Source organism: Melopsittacus undulatus, chromosome 1, assembly GCF_012275295.1.
Source record: "Melopsittacus undulatus isolate bMelUnd1 chromosome 1, bMelUnd1.mat.Z, whole genome shotgun sequence".
NCBI lineage: Eukaryota > Metazoa > Chordata > Aves > Psittaciformes > Psittaculidae > Melopsittacus > Melopsittacus undulatus.
The window spans coordinates 121,322,177-121,344,578 of NC_047527.1; positions in this window are offsets into that span (position 1 = coordinate 121,322,177).

Here is a 22,402-nt window from a genome sequence, read left to right on the forward strand (position 1 = left end):
AGTTTTAAGCAATTAGTGTTTCCACAGATGCTTATGCCAGACCACTGCAACTCACAGCTCTGTGAAATAGAATGAAATTTCAAGTCAGGGCTTTATATTCCTTCTTGGTGTAATTCTACAACATTTCATGAGATTATACCAGAAATTAATATAGTCCAGCAACAGAAAATTACTGTCCTTCACTTTGGGTTTGGAAATATACTGTGAAGGGAAAATGTCTTTCATATTGCAGACTTTAATGTCTCTCAGTCATGGTAACTAAAGTCTTGATTGCACAGATATTTCATGTGACTGGCTCTTCCTCATTCAGTTAGTGCCAGTGATGCCAACTGGATAACTGGGTAAAAACAAGTGAACAAAACCTGCAAGATTTCTCCACATCAGAAGCTGACCATATTAAAAAAAAAACCTCTATCAGGGAAGCATCACAAACTAAACAGGTGTGGGTGTTTGGTTGGAGAGAATCCTCCCCACTGAAAAAAGGAGAAAAACAAACATGAAAATTCTGAATTTTAGCAAGGACTGACACGGAAATCACAATGACCAACAGTGAAGCAATTAAAAATGCAATGACTATAAAAAGCAGTGTCAAAGTAGGTGATAATTAAATATGGCAATTTGCATTTGAAGCAATTATGAGTGAGTCTAAAACTAAGAGTAAACTTCCTGGTGTGAACTATAATAGTGGTTCAGAAGCTTTACATGCATCCAGACTCTCCAAATCTATCTCTAGAAGCTGTGATTTCTTTAGTGGACCCTCAGTACCCTGGCAAAGGTTGATAAACAATAAAGTTCAGTCTGGGTGAAGATCTAGTGCAAATATAGACACACATCACAGAGAGCAGCATAGAACTGGGATCTTTTAATTATAAATTGTCTTGGGCAGATATAGATTGTGTCTACTTTCCTATGGGATGTAGCTGTCACTCTGTCAGCACAATAAAATGGCAATTACTGTTTTAGGTATTGGTGATCTAGGCAGACACCTTCAGCCTTTACTACAAGGAAAATGCATGTTAGAATCATAGAATCATAGAACAGTTAGGGTTGGAAAGGACCTTAGGTTCATTTAGTTCCAACCCCCCTGCCACAGGCAGGGACACCTCACACTAAACCATGTCACCCAAGGCTTCACCCAACCTGGCCTTGAACACCGCCAGGGATGGAGTATTCACAGCCTCCCTGGGCAACCCATTCCAGTGCCTCATCACCCTAACAGGAAATGTTGCTACAGTCCCATGCATGGCATAGCAGAGGCCAATGAACCAATCCTCTCTGTAGCTCTAATCTATGCCCACATTCATGCATGCATATGAACAGGCTATGGGATGAAGCACTGCCCTGCCCACAGAGAGGGTGCAAAATGCTCTTCTGGCCTAGGCATGACCCCAGGGATAGTGTGTTGGAGATGAGAGTGAAGCCACCCTGTTTTGAGTAGGAAGAGAGTGGGTGCAGTGTGTGCAATGCCACGTCTAGGGGTGAAAGGATGGGGTTTGGCCTGTTTGGTGTACTAGCCAAAGGGGTTTCTGTAACTGAAAAGCATCTCTAATTAGCAATAGCAACATGCCAGCAGTAAACTGGCATAGTATCCAGCCTACAGCAGTGACTGACTGACATCTGGTGCTCCAAAGGAAAGTGGAAAAAGGGACCCGGCTCAGCCAGAAGTATCAAGCACTGCATAGTAGGAAGAAATAATAATGTCTATGGGGACTGATGTGCTCCTCGGGCTCACACCACCTCACAGTCCTCCTAGATATCTAGCTAGGAGAAAAGGGACAACAGCTCTGGCTCGTGGGGATACACTCTCTCATGGGGAAGCTGCCTTGCCTCGCAGCTGTCCCTCAAATCAACTTGCAAATTAGCATGTGGGGAGCTCACTCCTCTGCATGGCCAAGTGAGATTAGAGGCAGCATTTCATTTGTGCGGTCCTTTTGGCAAGCAGTCACTGAAGTGAATGATTACTCAAAAAGTCAGTTATTCTGCTGTTAAAATAAACTGCCTTTTAAAAAAAGGATCAACAAATTTTTTTTTCTGTGAAAAAAGTCATTAAACAAATTTTGGTTTAAAAGAATTTATCAGCACTGAAGGACTCAAAGAAAGAGAAGAATTAGGGAATTCTGAAAAAGAAAAAGAAGAGAGGGTGGAAAAAAGTAGAAACTGATTTCTTCTGAATGCTTTTCTTAAGCTGAGGAAGACAAAATGATCATGAAGAAGAAAAGGAAAATGTGGTATCTGCATTAATCAGCAGTAAGCACCTAAAACAAGAAGTTTCAATAACTGCAAATTTAAATTTTTGAACTTGTCCTTTTTATCCTTTCTCATTGATATTCATGAGGCAGTAACCATTATTTGCAAAGATAAAAACCAGTATTTACTCTTGCTGGAAAAGGCAGCGATAATTTGTTATGAATGCATTCAATTTAGTGTGAAGCACTTTGTAAAACTTTCATAACATAACCCAAAACAGAGCTAGACAAACAAGTAGGCTTTTTTTTGGTTCAATCACTAAAGAAAAAGGAAAACAAAATGTAATCAGTTGAGTTTGAATCAAAACAGACATTGTATGGTTTTGGAAAAATGAGGGATTTTTTTTTTTTTTGGATCAAGCTAATCTATAATGATTTTTGCTTTTATTTTAAAACATTCCCTTTTTACAGTGGGCCATTATTAGATACTAAAAAGAAGTTATTTTGCAAATGTCAAAAGCAAGCATTCTAAACATTCTAAAATGGAACTTCTTTTCTTCAGAAAATTCAAGAATTAATGCTTGTTTTTTGTGTAACATCTGTTTTACTCAGCTGAATTTATCTGCAGATGATTCATATTCACATTTTCAGCCCCCTAAAAATACTGGGTTTACTGTTAAGGCAAAACATTTCACACAATTTCAGTGAAAACTAGGCGCTACTTCCTATTTGTTTAGAATTCAATGCTGCACCTGAAACTCAGGATGTATTTTGAAAATGACTGTTTATTTGCTTGGCTTGGCTAAAATTCCCTTGGTTGAGTAGAACCAGGCCAAGTTCCAGTAGGTCCTGGAGTGACTTCTGTGTTTTGCTGGACACTTCTGAATGCCTTTCCGATGGGTCTCATGCTGAGTGCTATAATCTCTCAGCAGGTGAGAATGACTCTACCAGTCAGGGCTGCTGGCTCTGAAAGGCCCCAAACACAGGACAAGATCATCCACAGCTTCTCATAGTACAAACAAAATGGAAATTTACCACCCCAAATTTCAGGATTCAGAGCTGGACTACACCTATCAGAGGGGGTCTTATGAGAAGTCAGCCCTTATGACTGCTGGTAGAGTGGGGAAAACAAAGGAAAGACTGCTGCTGGGAATGGGCATCCTGTCTCTGTCTTTGACAGCAGTAGAAGCTCCAGGCACCTCAATCAAAGCAAATATAAGTTTTCAAGCTATAGCAGAGGGAATGCAGGCATATACATATAAGGATGATCGCAAGTCATACCAAATGACCATTTGGTTCAGCATCTTGTCTCTAGCAGTGTCCAAGAGAGGCTGGGGAAACATGCAAATGAAGACAAACACTCAGTAATGCTCCCCTGGCTTGTAGTACTCCGTGAGCTCCAAGATTTTCTGAGCCAGAAATGGTTTCCTTTTGTTTTTCAGCCAGTAATGGATTCTTCTTCTGTGTATTTATGTAATTCCTTTTGAAGCCATGTGAACTTCTGGCATCCTCAGAATCCTGTGTTAATGCCTTCAAATTTTAACTCTCTTTTCTGTGAAAAAGCCCCCTTTTGCTTGTCAGCTCTGCTACTCCACGTCCCTATTTGTGCTACCTCTCTTTTGCTACTCATGACTTCTATTCCCTCCTCATTTTTTTTCTATTCCCCTCCTCTCTTGTCCCACACAAGATACCAAGTTTACATAGTCAATCCTCATCTGGAAGCTATTTCATAACTTTGAGCATTCAGTCACCCTTTTCTAGCTCTGCTTTATCCTTTTTGAGACGTAGGAGACAGGACCACATACAGCCCTCAAGACATATCCACTTCACAGACTTAGGAAGTGCTATATTGATGGATTCTGTTTTGTTTTCTATTCCTCTCTTAATAATTCCAGAGTCAACTCCAGGTGCATCAGTTTACATCTTCCAACACTGAATTATATCTGCCATTTTATCACCCACCCAGCACCTTAAAATCCCTTCAAAACTATCCTGAATAGTTAGTTCTGTTTAAAAAAGCTGAGTCACCTCATTTTGTTGAGTCCCTTAACTGGACATACGTGTGTTTGAAAGCATAGAGCTCAGCAATGATCTCTGTGGATTTCCACGGGTGCGTCAATCAGAAAGGCCAATAAATTCCCCTTTTGGTTTCTTTCCTACCTCCAAAGTTGCTATTTAAACATGCTTGGACCCTTCATTTTGTGCCACACCATTTAATTTCCTTAAAAACATTTGATGAAAACCTCCTCAAAATCCTTCTGGAAAGCCCAGTAGAAGGCATCAACAGGATTTCCTCATCCAGTGCTTGTTGACTCTTTTGAGGAAAGACACATTTTAAAGAATAATTTCCTATGTAAACACAATACTTGTGTCCTATTCAGTAAATCATATGCATTTGTCCTGTTGCATACGTTCATTGGGTTTATTAAATAAAGAATCACATTTATTCATTGTTCATTGTTCTTTTCTTTAACTACGATAAATTTACTAAATGTGGAGGTCACATTTACTAAGATTTATATATCCCCAACTCCCCTGCTGTCTTCTGGGTTTCTTTTTTAAATTGTCTTTTTCTTTTCCTTTTCAGAAGCAAGGGGAAAATTTTAGAAGACCATGCCATGATAATAGCTCACTCAGTTCATAGCTAACTTCCTATGTAACTCTTACCTGAGCACCACATGATCTAGCTGATCTGTTACTATTTCTAGTTAAAAAAAGCCCTGAACTACTGCTAACTCATCCATTTTCTTCAAAGACCCTTTTTTTACCAACATTTCAGTTTATAACAGATTTTCTGAGATGTCCCATTTAAAAATGCTCAGGAGCAAGAATCCACCTAACCTCCAACAGTGAATATGGCTTTAAATAATTAATGTTTATGCTTTTTTATCTGGATCATCTATTGTTCCCTGCACACTGGGTCATGTGTGAAAAAGTATTTGTAATCTCTTTAGCAAAAAGTGCAAGGATGGTCATTCCATTAACCGAATCAGCTATGATACTATCCTATCTGTACTGTTGTTTTAAATTAACACAGGAGAAAAAAGGGATGTATAAGATATTAACTAAAAATATTATTTATTTCTTAATGTCTAATGATGATTGTGATGATAGTAATCTTGAGTTCACAGCATTTATTTCCATCACATTACAGCTATTGACATAAACACCACAGAAAGCATGAGTCTAGCCCAACCTGCAATGGAATATCCAGGGAGGATTTGTGGAGTGGATACCCAGTGCACTCTCCTCATTGTCCTTCCCCTCTTCCTTCTTTGAAGAGATTTCTGACAATGACTGTATTTTCTAGTTAGTCAAAACTCTTCATTTTATCTTCTTCACCTTCCCCAAATCAGCATGAACTCTGAATCCATTTGTTTCATTTACAAAATATGACAAGTCAGTATAAACAGTCCCTGTCTCAAGCAAGCTCAGTTTAAGATTTTGAATGGGGTAAAAGGATAGATTAGATACTGCTGAACCTAACTTTGAAGTTGCCATATAAAAGTTAAACATTAGTGAAATCAGAATCCTTCATTTGAAGCAGGGATTGATAAATAAAGCAAAAAGGAGTAACAAAGAGCAGATTCAAATATGTGATGTTTACACATATTGCTTAGACAAGAGTGTTTTCTGCCACTCAGAGCCAAAGGCATTTCCCTCCTCATCGAGGTTCTCACAGGAAAGAAACCTGGCCATGTGAGCTAGAATGATGCACTTCCTAATCTAAACATTTTGAGTAATGAGTCTACAGTGGTCAGAGTCCACTTGCCATGCAGAGGCCAGACAGTGACAGGTACTGGCATTCTGTTTGACAGCTATAGCTTCAATGGAGTTTAGCCATAGAAATGACTCATCATACCTTCTGTCAAAAGCAAGACTAACAGTGCAGGAATAAAGTAGTTGTCAACACGTAGCACATGTGGCTGTGCAACTCACTGTCCTTTTACACACAAATGAATAGCTCTTGTGTGAAAGGGTAACTGCCTAACAGTGGAGGAAGATCTTTTCCATTGTGGGTCAAAGTCAATCCCAAATTCTGTCAATTATTTTAAGGTCTAAGTTTTGGCTAAAATTCAAGAGCAAGTGAAAATAATTTTGGCATAAAACCTTTCGATGGGAAATGGTTATCTATCTACAGAATAAGTTTCACTTCTTTTCATTTTTAAAGAAAACCTTAGAATAAATCATTGACTGTCAACATATTTTTAATTATTTTCACCATATCTCTTTATGTCAAATTTGGAATTCATTTATGGTTAAAGTCTTAAAAAGAAAAAACCAAAACCTATAAGTTTTTGTAAGTATACTTTTTTGAAAGTATACATAGTGAACATACTGCAATATTTCAACTAGTGCACTCTTATTACCCATTGAACTACTATTTCTGTTTAAAAAATGCATTTTTATTTCCCATTCTGCTTTTAGACAGGAAGACTCTTTCAAACAGGGAAAATTCTCACAACTGAAAATTCTCACAGCTCCAACTAAAACCTTAGTTCAGGATTGTCCACTGTCCTTTCATATCTTCAGCCACAGATTAACATGACATAGAGCAGAAGACATTTTTATACTTGTGGCTTTTTGCAGGGTAGGAAACTCACAAACCCTTATAAAAGAATCCTGAAGCCTAATCTTGAAATTATACACACTGAAGCATTGCATTATTGTGTATACACAGCAATCTGGTATATAACTTTAAATTTAGGAGTCCGAACCTGACCCTGTTGAACTGGACGGAAATTTTCCTACAAGGTTCAGTAAGACTTAGATTTGGCCTCAAATTTCTACATAGAAGTAGCATTGATTTGAAGGTATGCATCAGCAACATATTTTTTATCAAAGCTTCCTATCTCACCTTCATCCCACTGCTGCTGCCCCCGCCGTTACCATGCTGCCCTGTTGCTCACGCCACGATATTGGTTCCCTCTGAAACTGAGATTTGAGTTTAGGATTTTACTGGCAACTTTCAAGCTTCTTCAAGCCTTGACCCCTCTGTTCTTGCATAACCTGGTCCACATTTTTATTCCTTTTTGTAACCTACTTTCTGCTTCTCATTTGTCTCTGGTCTCCCATTACTTTTCAAGTCGACTGTTTCAAAATACGGTGCTTAGGCACAGCTGACCCCAGTGTGGTGGAACTCAGTTCCTCTTGATATTTACAAATCTGGGAGATAAATTCTCTCCCTCTGTCTCTCCAAGATTTCGATGGCCTGTCTCATAGCGTACAAAGTGTGGTTAGGCCATGTGATACAGCTTTCATTCCCCCCAGACCTCCTCCCTCTTCAATTTTTTAAAGTTAAGGGCAGGCTGTGTAAAAGAATCAGAGCTCACAGCAGAATAATTGGAGTCATGTGAGACTCACACAAAGGTCACATAGGTTAGTACTGTTGAGGAATCTCTGATGAGGCAGTGGCTAGGAGGGATTTGTGAGCCAAGACAATATTTCTGCTTTGTGTCATTTATGGGACAATTTTAAACAAATAGTAATAGAAACAAATCCCTTTTGCTGTGCTCCTTTTCACAAAGTTTATGAGTGCTGTGTGCAATGTTGGACATGCAAGGTTCCTGTCCTCTTGGTTTTCTGAAATGCATTTTTAGATGTTGTTACAGCCCAACTCTGCTACTGAGAGCTTTCTTCACACATAAATAACCTTGAAGACACCTCAAGTATGTTTAAGAATTAATTCCTTCTTGAAGCCACTGTCTTTTAAAAGAATATGCTTTGATTTTGAGACAAATATTAATTAACTGGGAAAATGATAGTTTCAACACTGTATTAATTAAGCTTAGAAAAACACCCTTTTTTTACTTGTATAATGTCATATTTCAGAAAACTCTGGAAACAGTTGAACTGCTCAAAGATTTCTCAAACTGTAAGAAGAAAAATGTCTTTTCTTATTTTTCTTCTATAACATAATTTTTTCATTACTATTCCAGGTTAGTTTCATCTTGATTATGAATTTTATGACCGTAATAACTAGTCATAGCATGTTTCTCTGCAAAGCTAGTTTCTTACTGCAAATTATTACTTGCATTACAGCAGATTCTTGAACCAGGACTCCAGTATGGTTAGCACTAAAGAAGGACTGAACAAAGTTCTTCTCCTGGATTATTTTGTAATTCTCTTGTTTATTCATTTTTGTTAAGCCAAGACTTAAAAATTCATAAGAACCAATTTCTAAGTTCATCCTGAATGTGCTACTTCTGCCCTTACCAAAGCATGCAGTTTTCTGTATTTTTGACCAAACTCCATAGAGAGAAGATCCTAATCTAGGTCAGGAATGAAGGGTATACACTGTGGGGCTAAATTTCTTCGGGCAGGAAATGGAGACCCTGGTGTGACTGAAGAACTTGACCAGACTGGCTTGGGGTTTTGTAAAAACAAACAAACAAATAAAAAGAATATATTTGCGCTCCGACCTTAACTTCTCTTAGAAATAACAGGGTGTTTCTCCTAATGTCAGTGAACACCTCTCACCTAATGCCAGCTTGTCATCATATAAATCAATTTGAGGAGTCATGCAGTAGACAAATAAAAATTGCATTCAGATTTCTGCTAACTCTGAAATTAATATAAAGCAACCAATAGTAGTCTCTACTTTGCAAAACCAGAATTCAAACCTCTGTTTCAGCATTTTCTGGAACTCAAGCAATATAGCACTTTCAAGAGTATATTTGGAAAATCAGCACTTTCTTGTCATATATACAGTTCACCTTTCCAGCTGTGCAGTGCCTTGACTTGTGTGCACCATTTCAGTGTAGTCAAAAGTCCACAGTGATACAGCAAAGCCCAAACTTGCATTGAACTTTATCAATTCATAAAGTCTCATAAGTTCAGGTGATTTGGGCCTTTCAAAGAACAGTGCAGTTAAGCCCTGCCTGGAAAGAACAAAGACTTGGTAAATGTTTATCTCTTCATACCACACTTCGCTCCCAGACTGACTGCCATGTCATCAAAAATGAGTAGAAATCCAAATGGGTGGAATTCAGAATTGACTGTATCTAAAACATGTGGGTTTTCACTAAAGAGAATGAATCTTCACCAGTCCCTCACAGGAGGCCTTTACTTTACAGGCACATTTAAGCAGTGCTTCCAAAATTTTTTTTCTGCATACTTTACAGACCTCTTCAGTTATGCAGGCTCATTGAGTTTACTAAGTAGCAAATATATGAGTTGTAAACATTCCTCAGGAGCGAAGCATCCCACCGCATAAAGAATGGCTCCAGGAATTCTTTTTCCACACTCTTTTCCAGATCTTCTGATGTGTAACAGATGGTTGCTATTTCTCTTCTTGGTTTCTAGTCCTTTTATCTTTACCCAAAGTATTTCACCACCGCATATTTGTACTGTCAAATTGCACCATGGTGGAATTATGCATGCTTCTGGAATGTGGGATCATCTCTTCACTTTTCTGCCCTTACTAACACTTCCAGATAAATCCTCACTTTTGCTGACATTCCACTTCTGAGAATCATCTTACAAATGCCATTGTTTGTCATTCTTCATAAATAACAATCTCCATAGTATAGAATATTTTTCATTTCTATTGTTTGTTTGATTGTTTGGGTTTTATTCCTTACTTCTCATTTATAGCAAAATATCTGAATACAAAAAAAAACCACACTGGTCTTTATTAGAAAGCACCTCAATCTGGACAAAAGGTATGAACACACAGAACATCCATATTCATGTCACCACCAGGTTTATCATTAGTTTGATACCTAGTTTTCTTCCTCTGAACATGATCTTGCAGTGCTAAAAAGTTTTCAGACACATTTTTCAGACTTTAATTTCTCTCTTTACAGAACTGTGACTAGGGAAACTGTCCCATCCTTCATTTTCATAAGGGCTCTTCAATCAGATGCCTTTCAAGTATTATCATGTAGTCTGGTGCAGATTTTAAACTTAATAGTACTATGGAAAAAATTTAATGAAATCTGAGATATATTCCTAACCCCTGTAATGAAACCATCAGCTGGCACTCTGTTATTTAAATAGTTGGTCTCCATTTAAACTGCTCTATTATACTGATGCACAATTTATCATTGGACTCATTTGCTCAGCCTGGCTATGATTGATTTCACAAATTTCATCATTATTCAAATGAATCTTCCAGTGCATACATGTTTTATTGTAGTCTTTCCATAACTGTTAAATAAGCTAATGTATTTCAGCACAAATATTCTCTGTCATTTGCAACTGCACTACAAGTCCATTCTTTCTGAGCAATAAAGTCAGAAACACTTTATTCAGATATTACATTTTTCTGAAGATAACTTGTTTATCAAAATTCTTGTTATAGCTTTTGTTTATGGGATGAGGTTAAAGAAATTACACATTCACTTTAGAGAATATATTTCTTCAGAATGCTTTACCCCACTTCTGGTCCCAAGAGCTATGCCTTCAATGTGCTTGAAAAGCTTTCTATATTGGCAACAGGAGCGTGAGTTTTAATTTGAACAAAACAGGTATTATAGAAGAAGCTGGATATAAAAGCAGCAAGAAGCCTTTGAGGTTCAAGAGGCCTTTATTATCTTCCTAAGGGGCCTGTTCAGCTCTGGCACAAAAAGTAATTTATACACATCTAGTCCTTTTTATTTTCATAGGAATAATTATTTCTTCCTGTTACAGTTTTCCTTCTGTTGCCACTTTCTCCCTAGTGCAGTTTAACCTCTTTGTAATATACAGTTACAAAACATTACTTGCAACATTAATTTCAAAGAGGTATTTCAACCTTCTTTGAAGGTGGCTTTAGTTCAGTATATGCAGTATTTCTCCTGCGTTAAGATTTCTTCCAAATTTAGTTAGTTATTTTTATCAAAGATGAACGGAATTGCTGACAGTACCAGAAGCAGAAAAGACAGGACAGGGTCTCACAAATGTGAAAAGGAACAGATCACAGATGACAGCCTGAGCTGTGGGTTACTGTGAGCTGTATACACTCCTGTTAGAACTTATCTAATATGCATCAGGATATCCTTGCTACTCTACTTCTACAGTTCAAATGTCAATCTAGCTAGCAAAATAAAGGGTCAAGGTGGCAGCTAAAAAAAAAGGCATACAGAAATGGTCTTATGTCAAAGAATTGATGTGAAGATTAGATTAAAAATCTACACTTTTGCAAGATGGATGGATTCATTTGTGCAGGTGACTAATTTCTTGGTTGAAGCTGAGAGTAGAATGCAGTGCATAGCAATTCCTACATTAGATGACCTCCTAACCGAATTCACACAGGGACATGGAACTTTAGGAAAGGGGAATTATTTTTTCTTTTTCCAAAGTTTTCAGACTTTTGAGCTCAGCTCAAGTTTGCAAAAAGAAGCTAGGCATCTTCTCTATCTTACACTTTCTTCAACACACAACGCTTCTGTAATTTAAAATTCTCATTACTTTGATACTGATTGAAAAAGGATATGATCTACTTTCCTTTTTCTCTAAAAAGCTGGTTTAGATCAGCTGCACAGAAACCAAATCATAAAAATGTGGTTTTGTCAGTTTTGTGCAAGTAGACAGGACTTAAAGACGTGGGGTTAAAGGTTGAAACACTTTCAATTCATCATCCAACTCCAGTTCTCAAGTATTTGGCTGTTCAATTTTGGAAGCACAAAACAGCAATTATATGTGGAAGTTGAGAACGTAGAACTCTTATCAAGCCTGAGTATTTGTATAAGGGCACAATTTTGGAAAAAAAAACAACCAAAACAAATCCAGATTCAAGGTATGTAAGGGGACATAGAAGGACCAAAATACAGTTTAAGAGTGTACCTGCCAAAGACAGAATCTGTTAAATGTCTCGTGACCAGAACCCCTGTATGTGTATGTGGGAGGCAGTGCTTATCTAAAAAATGAGTCCTTAAAATAGATAAGAAATTCTCCATATCTTTGTGGGTAGCTGATTTTTTTCTTTGAATATCCAGTATTCCTGAGCATTTCCAAGAATTGCCATTATTTGGCTCCATAATGATATAAAGCAAGTGAAAAGCACTGAGCTGAACATCCCACAAACATATATAATGAGTACTTAAACTGTGAAAACTGTGTTCACTGCAAACAAATGCTAGGTTTTACCAAATATAAAATCATAATCTTGATATGGGGTTGATTTTCAGGAGGACAATTACATTTTGTACTTACAAGAAACTGATGCAATTTTCCAATTAAAAATTTGCACAAGCCTATTATTCCAGTACTAATCTTCCTTCCAAAAATGAAAAGCAGGAGAAAGGTTCAGCTCTTAATCAGGAGCTTGAAACTAAACATTTTTATTTCCATTTCATCTTCTTTTAGTGACAGCTCTTACTCTCCTTTTGATCCATAGGTGAAAATAACTTAAGAAGTTTCCCCCCCCCAGTTATCATGAATGACCACCACCACAAATGAATCATTTACAGGTTACAGCTCAAGCAGATTTAAAGCCCTGTTAAGCCAGGGGCTCTCTGCATCTCCAGTTCACCAAAACCTCTATTCTGTTCAGAAAAAATGTAGTGAATTCAGGACAAGACCTTACAAGTTCATCCAGCAGTGCATGCTGAAAACTGACAAGCTCTTTCTAAAGACAAATAGACACACAGATAATTACAAGCTAGTTGTTTCTCTACTAATCTACAAAATACCTGCCACAACCATGTGGAATACAGGACTATGGCAATCCTTTTAATAGGATGTGGAAAAAAAAAACAAGTCTTTTGATTCATTTTACCCAACTGAAGGATTTTCTTTTGGTTCAAAGAATTTTCTTTTGGTTGAGAATTTTAAGACTTGACTCCCACTTTCTCGAAACTTAACCCATGCACAAAACTTTCAGAGTTTGCTTGCAATGATTGGAAGCCAGTGTCCATATTTTGTCTCATAATTTGAACTGTGCAATCTGGGAATCACAGATGTTGCCCCTTGCTTTTTTTTCATTGTGAATGTCACTCTATTGAAAAAGACAAAAAATGTTGCTACAGTGATATGGAGACAGCAAAGTGAATTAAGTAGAAATAATTTCATAAACTCTATTTTAAAAGTCACTGTACATTGCTGACTAGGAAGAACTGGCATTGGTCGTCAGAAAGAATTTAAAGTAAGTTCCACAGAGAAAATATGTGCATGTTCACAAAAAACAAAGAAAAAAAAAAGAGAAAGAAAAACCAACAACAAAACCACCACATTATTCTTTATTTGAAATCATTTTATACATTAGAAACAGCATTCACTTAGGAGTGGGGCTATGCATCGCTTTTGTACCAGCTCTAAGTCCTAATGCAGGAGTAGTTCTACAATCAAAAACTCTGCTAGTGTTACTTCATTTGTTCAGGGCATCTGCCTAAGGAATACCATCAAAGGAAGAGATTTGACAATATTAACTCTGACTCCATTACACACATTATACCAGTAAAAACATTTTCATTTCCTACTCTCCTGAAGGATAACAGAGGAAGGTTTCCTCTAGAAAGGAAAATGAGCCAAGTATTTGTCAAGTATTCAACCACGCCACAATGAAGCATGGGACAATTTTCAGGCTTCGGATAAGGGGCAGATTAGGCTGGTGCTAGCCTCTTATCAAAGTTTCTACTGACCGTCCTACTACAGAATATGTCCCCAGTCATAATGTAATTATGTTGTATAATTAGTGCAGCCCACTTACTCCACGTAGCATCGGTTGCATGATGTGTAGAGGAGACCCTGTCTTTGAACTGCATAATGTAAACTCAGGGGCAGAAATAATATTCTGCATGGGGGAACAAAATTCCAGTGCGATTCTGAATGAAGCAAATTCAAGTAGTAATACTACTAGCTTGGAACAGTAGTAACTGGAACATAGGTGAAAACTGAAGAACAGTTTTGATACTCATCCACCTAGATTCCTCTGAAGCAACTTGCTGTGAAGGTAGCATGATGGTCTAAATGTAGGTTAAAAAGATGTGGGAGAACTCTGCTTCTTGCCATGTTTTCTCAGCTTCATATTTCATTATGGTTATTCAAGACCCAGTGAAAGCAAAGACAAAGAGAAGGTAAAAAAAAAAAGTCACTAAAAGAATATTTATTTTAGTCTTCTTGATTAGCCTTAGTTGTTATGTCAATATTTATTCTGTGTAATATAACAGCACTATAGGCCAGATTTTTGAAATGTGTCTCAACTCAGTGTCTAGTTATGTGAAGTGAAATCTCTTGCATGTGACATCAGTCAGACTCAACCAGAGCACAGGAGTTGTGTTTAAAGGATATTATTTGTTAACACAAAAGGTAGCTGACAGAAGAGCACATGCGAGTGACTGAGGCATATAGGACTGAAGATCACATTAGGTCTCTGAAAATTTCACTTTCACTAAATTTGTAGTATTTCTTTCTCATGCTGTCTGATGAGTGTTGTAATTGTTTCATTGTAATTAGCTAGACTTAATGTTGAATGTACCTGGTAATTTAGATATTTTTATCTTTCAGAGCTCTACAATCAGTACAGAGTCAATGCTGTGGATCCTTCAGCTGTACTGGAAATCTCCAGCTCGTGAAACACAATTTTGCTTCCTGTATTAAACTTCACCTCTGTTATTGATTCTTCTGATATGCACCCTCCTTAAGGATAAGACTAAATTGCTTGTAGACTTCATTATAAAATTATAAATTGAGGGCAAAAATAATTAATGATGGATACTGCTAGCAATTAATATGTCACTAACAAACAAACTTTCCCACTTTCCCTATGTGTTATTTCCTCATTTTCTAAGAGAAACAGAAAAATTAGGTTTAAAAATCTAAAAGCAAAATATAGTCCTTTATTTCTGGGGAAGAGAATCCACAAATTTAAATCATTAAACTATAATTATATTCAGAACAGTGGAAGGATTTGCAGTAAAAATATCAGGTTGAGATTAAGTCAATAAAATTAATCACTCATAACCCTGAAGGAGCAAAAAGGGTTGAAAAATGCTCCAAAATTGAAAGCTACCATGAGCAAAAGGACTTGGGGAATTCATTTTAATTCACCACAGCCAAGTTCAAATACAAGCTGTTCTTTGTTATTCAACCTGAGGTATTATTTTTCATACAGATGCTCACATCTGACCAAGCCATAATCACACAGTATAGAGTTTTCTTTATCTGATTGTAGAAATTTCCTGGTTTAGCCATATATTAACAATGAACTGCATATGGATGGGGTTGTGTCACAGGGTAGAGTATATTCTGCTCACCTAACCACATCTATCAGTGTATTAAGTGCCTCAAAGCTGGGCCTTGAGCAATCAGTAGTAAAGTTGGCCTTAATTCATTACTCTCTCCCTTACATGAGCCTAACAGGCATTATATATTGTTGAATTCTTTGCTTTTCCAGCAGAGCAGACAGCTCTCCTGCAGTTGCCTAAGAGAAGGCTATGAATTGCAATAAAACTTTCTCTCTCATCTGTGTTTGATGGTTGACTGTTCTGCCTAAAATAGTACTTCTCAACCTCCAAGGTATGTTCTACCCATGAGAAACTGCAAACAGCAAATGCAACCATACCCACTCCGAGGATCCACATGCTATGACAATGGAAATTATTAGTAGAAATTATCTAAGAATGAGGTGTGAATTTAAAGGGTTGAGAAGGACATAGGAAAGGTTGTGTAAAGGACACGTGATCAACCACCTAAGAATTAATTTGTAATTCAGAAAAAAAAGATAGTGTTTTTGGATCTGAAGTGACCTGATCCATCTGCTCTCAAAATCAAGGTTTGTGTATTGTGGGACTGTGCACTATGGAGAAATTTAAATTTGGCTGCAGCGATTTAGGTCCTTCCTCTAGCCACAAGAAAATTAAAATCAATGAGGTCTTTTTTTGCTTCAGCATATTATATTAGATATCTGATTTTACAGCTATGAAAGTGGGGACAGCTGTATTTGAAGACTTTGAAGTAATGGAGAAAATTGCTTAATACATGATGTAAAGTAACACTTCCAAGTGAAACCAACCAAAGTTCAAAGATTTTTTTCAAGGAATGCTTTGAAAAAATACCAACTCAGGAGCAATTTATGTTACCAGAAACAGTGAAGTAGGGGGATGCATGAAAAAGTATATATGCCATGGCCCATTCATAAGCAAAATCAAAAACCATATTCAGTATTTGCAACAAAAGAAGTTTCAGTGAAAACATAATCTATGATAGCACAACTCCATGTTATTGGCCTGACATGGCTTTCCTTCCAGAATATTGGCAAGAATTAGCTGAAACCTTTGTTTATTTACAAGATTTCCACTGAAGCTAGTTTAAATAGACAGATTTTTTAAAAAGATTTCCAGAAACATACAGCAGCCATCTGCAGGCAAGTTTATTTCTGAAAAGACATTTATAAATTTACATCCAACATAAATAAAGAGCTGTTAGGCAATTAAGCTGGCAAACATGCATTTTTCAGACGGAAAATAAACATTTGTTTCTAGCCAGTTGATGTACAAGTACCACAATTTAAAATTTAAAAACATAACTTTCTGTCCACAATGTGAAGACTGAATTTCTGCTTGAAAAACAAAATGTATAAGTGCCCTTGACTATGTGGACTTTTTTAGTCTTATCAATATGGAAGGCGCTAATCTTCTACATGATTTGAAAAGCAATCTTCACTCACATCTCCCTCTTATTCTTACCCCATATACAAGACCACCTCAATGAGCTGCCACATTTTTCCAGGCAAATGGCCATTTCAAGTCAAAGGGAATTATGCTTAACAAGCCTTAAGGAAGGACTTCTGAAGTAAAAGTAATTCCTGGAATTAATTTCTTATCACCTAGGGATATAGGTGGAAATTGAATTTTGGTTTAGGCTGCCAATTCTTAGGTGGAGAGCACTGAAGAATAATACAGCTTTGCTTCTTTCCAAGCCCCTGTTTTCAGCACTTCCCTCATCTATTATCTTTGCCCTGAAATATTTTACCCTTGTTTCTCTCCCCACAAATGTTTCCTATCTTTTATACTCTTCATCTTTGAAGAACATCCAGCTATTCCTTTAGATATACAAGACCTTAAATAGTGTAAGGATATTTATTTAACTGATGGTCTGTTAAGATATCTTTGGAATAGGTTAGGCAGAACCTATTTGGCTTTAAAATATCAGATGTAACATATGTGCAGCTCCCTGTGAGGAAAATTGCAAATTTTTGTGATAGAAAAGTTGGGAAAGAAAAGAATGAGATACAAGCCATACTGTTTTCCAGGGTCTTGATCCAACAGTTAGTCAGAAGATGACTTTCCAGATCTATGTGAAAGCCCACTAGCATTATTAATAGGAAAATGCATTGATGCATATACAATCATTAATCTTAGAATTACACAGGCTTGTGCACTCTTCTGGGAATATAAACTGAGTGACTAATGAGGAATGTGACAGAAGGGTGTTAATTCTGTAGTTTGTCTGGTCTAAAACTGCATTTCTTATGCACAGGAAAAATGAGATATGGTATGTATGCTGGGCTTACAAAAGAAAGATAATATAGTTCTCCTGCATATGTTTTTCTTTGAAATAATACCTATAGATTGCTGCTGTGCTCAAAGCCACTAAAGCTTGAAAGAATAAAAGTATTACAATTTGTTTTAACAGTAGAATTTAGGTGTGGTTCCCCAACCTGCTCATGGAATAAAAATGTATTTGGAAGGCGTTAGCTAATGATTTCTGAGCTGTGCTGGACCACTCCCTAAAATCTCTAATAGCATTAGCAGCCAGTCCACATTACTCCATTCTCTATAGTATTAACTTTCACTCACATTAATATTTATATCATCTGTTGTATTCACCTAGTTTTGCTTTACAGATTCTTTTAGATAAAGAATTGGATGCAGGGGGATAGGTCCCTTAGTGTCTGATGCATATAGTGATCTAGATGCACCCTCTGGCTATACAAGTCCCTATACAGCTGCTGAGTGCCAGAATCCAGGAAGGTAAATCAGAATAAATATCTTGCTACTCTTGCCCAGTATCTTACACATTTACCCTCAAAAGTCAAAATTGTCCACCATCAGTAGGAGTATGTGCTAGCCAGGTCTGGGTTTATGTAGTCAGACATTTTTATATTAATGTTATCTACATTTTCATAGTACTCATCACATCCTCAGCTAAACAGCATGACCCCTTGTGTTATATACTGTACAAACACAGAATAAAGTTCCTGCCCCAAAGTATTTAGTAAGGCAAAAGATGAAACAGACACACTTTGTCAGAAAGGGTCACAGAAATACCAAAACAGTAAGAGTCTATTTGTTGACTAGATAGACAATTAAAACAGCAAATCTATTTCAAGGGTTGTCTAACTTCTGCTCTCCATTCTCTGCAACATGTTCAGAGAGATGCTGACTAACTGTGATGTTGAAATTGATATGCACTGTTGACTGAATTTGCACCCCTTGCCTCTGGTTAACAAGACAGAGTTCTTTGCACCATGGAAAACCATAAGCTATGTACATCTGTTTGGAAAAGAACAGCAGTTGCTGGGTGGAATCAAAAAACTTGTCCTAAACCACATACACTGTGACACAAAGGCTTCCTGCTATAGAAACACTCCCAGAGAAGCCTGAGAGTGTTCACACACAGCCCTACCACCTCAGAGTTCTGCAAAGAAAGATGACAGAAGGCACTACTCCAGTCCAGAGACTGAGATAACTTTGTTCTACCTATGAATTACAGTAGTACATCCCAACCTCCAGTCCCCACTTCATTGTCCTCAAAAACCAGTTTGTTCCATCTTTGTGCAAGCCTGAAAATCTCACACATACACATAGCACTTCTTTCCCTTTAAATCATGTTCCTTATGACAGACAGCGTGAATTTAACCTATATGTCAAAAGATTTTCATGGAGCTCAGAAACAAAATCATGTGCAGAAAAGACAATTTCTAGGTAGATCCATGTAAGATCTTGAATATCTAGCTCTCCAGCATCTAAATCCTCACTGTAAGCCATAGCAAAGGCAAGCTAAGAATAGTCCCCTGATGCTCCAGCATTCCTTATAACTAATTTTCTATATAGACTGCAGAAAAGGGACTAGAGTGTCCATGTGTTTCTTCCTTGTTAAATAAGGCTTAAAGTACTACTACCTCCTGAATATACACAAAACCAGACAAAACCTTCCATGTCTTGAAGAGTGATTAAAGAAAAAACAAATCTGAAAAAGTTGTCTACAAACTAGGAAAAACTAAAAGAAAAGGTTGGGTGAAAAAAATGAAAAGGAAAAGAAATAGTAAAAAAACAGGAAAAGAGGAAAGAAATAGAAAAAAAAATAAATTAAAAACAAAGAAAAAGAAAAATAAGGCAAAATAAGGAAAATAGTAAAAAGAAAAAAGAAAGGAACACCATATTTTAAGCTTTAAATTTTGCATTCCTTAAGAATCCTTCTTATTTAAACCAGACTTTGGAAACCTTGCTGTAGTTTCAGACTGTAAAGCAACAATTCGCAATGCTAAAGATATTTCCTTTGGAGTACTAATCCAGAATGTCCTTTTTTTTCTTGATTTAAGAATATTTTAATTGGAAAGATTGTATTTTTTTTAGTTCACTTAAGCAAGCAGTTTTCTTCTCAAGCATCTAGCTTTCTTTAGTGCTGTTAACTACTTCATCTTCCTTCCTATGCACATACACATCATGTCTGGAGCAGGTCAAAATAAGAACCACATGTTTCATATAAACAGTTAGGTGCTTTGCATATAGATGGTGGTTAGCTGGAACAACTACAAAGGAATAAAACAGAAGGAAACAGTAGGTGGAAGACTCAGCATTTTAGTAAGAAAGCGGGAACATAACCAATTAATCATTAATATGGAAAAAAGTGGACAGCAATAGGAGGAGGAAAAGATTTTGTTAAGCTTTCATTTGAGGTAAGCCTGCCCCAGCCACAGTTTGAGTCTTATTTAAAATACAAATTCAGGGCAACAGTCTGCCTTGATGGAACCAGTGTCAAATACTAAACATTCATTTTTCAAGGATATAACTAAGAAGAGAATTTGTCCTTTCATCATTCCATAAGTTTGTTGAATTTATTGTTTACATTTCAATTGTTCAAAATTAAAGCCAACAAAGTAAATCAGGATTTTGATCTTAATTGCATCCGGCAAAACACAGAGTAACTCTACTAAAATAAACAGTGATTCTTAATTTTGTTAAGCAAATGTCAGTAGAGTTACATAGATCTATCATGGTGCAACTCAGATCAAAAGCTAACTTAGTCAAAAGCAGTACTGGAGCGTGTAATGCTAGACTTGCCAAGCTTCATACTGCACATACAAGACATGCATCTAGCTCCATCCTGCTCTCTTCAGTGTGGTGCTTCAGTCTCAGGCGACCACACAACAGCTCCTCAGCTTCCCTCCAGCTCCAGGATCCAACATCAGATTCATGCTTCTAGACTGCCAGCAAATTATTTGGCAGATGGGATCCTGGATGGGGAAGGAGGGTGGAGCATCCTCCGTGGCTGGGAGCAGTTGCTGTTGAGGGAGCTCCCACCCTCTGAGTCCTGCAGGTAGGCAGCAGCTTGTCAGCTGCAGCTTCACACCACTGCCTCTTCCCCGTGGTGTCCCAAGCCCCACATTCCTTTTAAAACCAGAACACTCCTGTAGGAGTAAATCTGAGCTCTTAATATTGATAATAAAAACATTCAAAGAAAATTACGTCAGTGATCTTCATTACAGTGAAATGTTTGCTAAACAGAACCACAGGTAAGATGCCTCCATAGTAAAAAATTCTGCATTTTCTTAACATTTTATGGAACATTATAGTTCATAACTGTTGACTTTTCCATGGTGATCACCATGGCAATGCAGTGGATAGTCTCTGTGAAATGTATTTTCCTCCTAAAAAGAAAACTAAACACTGAACACAACTAAATGGCTAAGGCATATCCTTTTTTGTCTCAGTTAGCAGTCACACCCAGGCTGAAAAAATAAGAGACATATGAAAACCAAAATGTTCTGAGAAGGGCAATCCTGGTACATTACATAAATTTATACAGCAGCTTTTTCAAGGACTTTTTGTAATAATGCATAGAAAAGAATGTTGCTTTCTGATTTTTTTTCAATATCTACTTGATTATTGAATATCCCATTGTTGATTAAATTATTAAGCAAAATATTGCTTTATAACTAAACCGTATTACATAACAATAGTTGTCCCTAGTTACAGTCATACTTTTTGATTTCATCTGCAGAGATAGATTTGCTACTTTGAGATTATTTCCTACAAATGGGAAGGGGGGGAAAAAAAAGGAAAACGAGAGAGATTAAGGATTTGTCTTGCTCCAGGCTACAAAGAGGTTAAGAGCCAGATTCTGCCTCCCTTTTGCCAAGCCTGGGAAGAGTGGGGGCTGGGCAACAGGGCAGGGGTGGAAGCACAGTGAACTTCAGCTACTCTTTTATCTCCTTCTGTTTCATCCATTATCTTCATCACCCCAAGTGAAATTGTCTTTTAAAGATAATTAGGAAGCAGTTAAGTTTAGAACAGTCCTGTGGCTCCCTTAAAACAAACGGTTGGAAAAAGAATGACAGAAAATAGCCTCATTTTTTTCCTACATGGAAGCACATGGGGCTTAATGAAAAATATACAGAATTAAGACCAAAGAAAGCTGAAGATTTCCCAGCTCCTAGTTCTGTCTGAAACCCCTTATTTCTCATCCAGACATAGAGGTACTTCAGAGCTTCATTTAAACTAAAAGCTCTGATGGGATTCTCTACCAGATAAGGGTATAGATCTTTGGTCTAAAAATCAGGAGACAGAAATCACTGAAATTCAGCAATTATCTACTTTCCAGTTCACAGTTGATACTGTAAAATAAATTGAAAAAAATGTTTGAAGCTAAATCATAATGAGCCTTTATTGGATCTTCCTGGAAAAATAATAAATGCAGCTTTTGGGGGAAAACACATTGTTCAACTTTTTTCATTTCAGGGTTCTTACCACCCTTGAAGAAAAGCTAAAAGGAAAAGCTTTATGATGATGAAAAGGTACATGTAATGCAGTCTGCATCTTACTGATGCTAACCTAATTCATCAACAGCCTGCAAAATATGTGCCTTGACAAAATGAAGCAGATGTGCTCTTAATCCTCCTGAAGTGAACTATGGGATGGGTATCCTCAATCATCCAGGATGGTTTCTCTGGTGCCCTTATGTCTCTTGGTAAAGGCTGAACAGCGTATTTGTCATGGAATCAGGCCTTCACTTGAGATTTGTGTACTTTCTAGTCCTTTGATCATATGTCTCATATTTTACCTTAACTG